This window comes from Poecilia latipinna, unplaced genomic scaffold, assembly GCF_001443285.1.
Source record: "Poecilia latipinna isolate Pla-1442-1.1 unplaced genomic scaffold, P_latipinna-1.0 Scaffold107, whole genome shotgun sequence".
Lineage (NCBI taxonomy): Eukaryota > Metazoa > Chordata > Actinopteri > Cyprinodontiformes > Poeciliidae > Poecilia > Poecilia latipinna.
This window is the reverse complement of record NW_015112723.1, coordinates 78,746-80,684: the sequence shown is the minus strand read 5'-3', so window position 1 is coordinate 80,684 and position 1,939 is coordinate 78,746.

The window sequence follows — 1,939 nt, the reverse complement described above, 5'->3', positions numbered from 1 at the left end:
TTTCAAAGACAGATAAATCATGAAACATTCAGTGAAAGAGTTCAAAGTAAAATGTATTTATCAAAAATGGTTCTCCTTCTCATTATTCTCAGTTGCAAAAAGGTTGGTGACCTCTGGAATACAGGAATCTTGAGCTGGCATATGAGTTGATTTTGTGAAAATATTGAAGACAAAAACCAAAAAGATAAAGTTTTGGTTTACCAAAACGGAGACACTGCATTGCACTGGCAGTAAACAATGAGTGTCAGTCTGGGAGCACCTGGCACGTTATCTCTTTATTTGATTATTCAAGGGAGTATCCAATTGAATACCAAAATATTTAATATCTTCACTCCTACTATTACGTATAAATAAAAAAAAGTCAATGAATCAGTAAAACATTAAAGTTTGATGTTTTATCTATGAATAAATGTTGTACATGAGTCAACATTGTAAGATAATTAAATTGTTGTCTTACAGACATTAGCAATGTGCTTTTAACCAGGTCAGTGTTTTAAGAAACATTTCAAAGCTGATATGCGACAAGTCTTACATTTTGTTTTTCATTTAATTTATATATTTGGATAAAATCTGTAACATCTCCCGTGACCCACAGAGCAAATTAAAAATAATTGCAGCATTAAAGAGAAAAGTTAGAGAGAAACAGAGAAATAGAAATAATTTAGTGTAAATGTTTGGAAAAGAATCACAAAACTTTTAAGACTCGAATTGCTTTCAGTAATTCTGATTAAACTTCCTCAGGTGTATGTTAGACCTGCACAATATTTATGATAAACATTCATTTTTCTGTTTTATCTCAGTTTTCTCTGCTTCCTTTTTGCACCTGTATGCTCCCCTTCCTCAGCTACTCAATCCATTCATCTCTGCAAGGCAATTACCAGTATCCCCTTTGTTACTTATTGATTTTCTTCTAAACCAATGTTCATCTCTTCCCTCTTGTGTCCCCTTTGCCTTTCATATCCATTCTACCTTAAGTCTTTTTGCCTCGTTTTCTGCTTACTTTGCTTTCATTTATCTGTCCGGTTCTTCTGTACATCCTTCCACAGGCAGTTTTTTTCTTTTTCTTTTCTTTTCCTCTTTTAATCTTTTTTTTTTTGTTTGTTTTAGTTGTTTTTTGGAGGTGCGGGGATTTGACCCCTGGTGGTAAATCCAAAGAGCTCCACCCAGTTCCTCGCCTGGTGGAGGGCCTCTGTAGACGTTGGCTGTCTCCATTCTGCTTGACTGAGCTAAGTTATTCAACAATAAATCACTGTGCTAATTCACTGAAATAATCACCTCATGCATTTGAAATGTAAATTATTTCAGGAGAAGCAGCTCTGCTTCCTCATTAAATAATCCCTCATCAGACTGAAACACGCAGGTAGAGTTCACACGAAGGCAGAGCACAACTTTCACCTGGGCCTGGGGTTCAGACCTGGTCACACATGTGAGCGCATCATGAGTGAGGGTTTGCCATCACTGGTGTTTGTCGTCATCAGCGGTTGAGAGGGAATATAGAAATTGACTTTTAGCTAAAACTGTTTTTTTTTTGTTTTTTTTCCCCCCAACCATTGAAATCATGTTTCAGGCAATCATTACAGTTGTGATTGTGAGATTAGCTAAAATCTAATTGGCTATTTGACCTTAGAAAACAATGTGTAACCAGGATAATTTTTCTATATTAGACGTAGTTTAGTTATTTTATTTTCTATTTTGTTAAATCTAATTTTATTTTGTTTTATTTAAAGATCTAATTTAAAAATCCTCCTTTGTTTAATTTTTTCGACACTAACCGGGCGAGAGCAGGGTTGTTCTCGCGAGGGTTTAACGTCATGTGACAGCTGCACGTCAGTCCTAAATTGACAGCCACTGCTTATATTGCTGCTAAATCGCACCTTGGGTAGCAGACGCTGTGGGACTTTGACGTGCAGCAGGTAGGCTTGGGTGTTGTTCCCAAAGC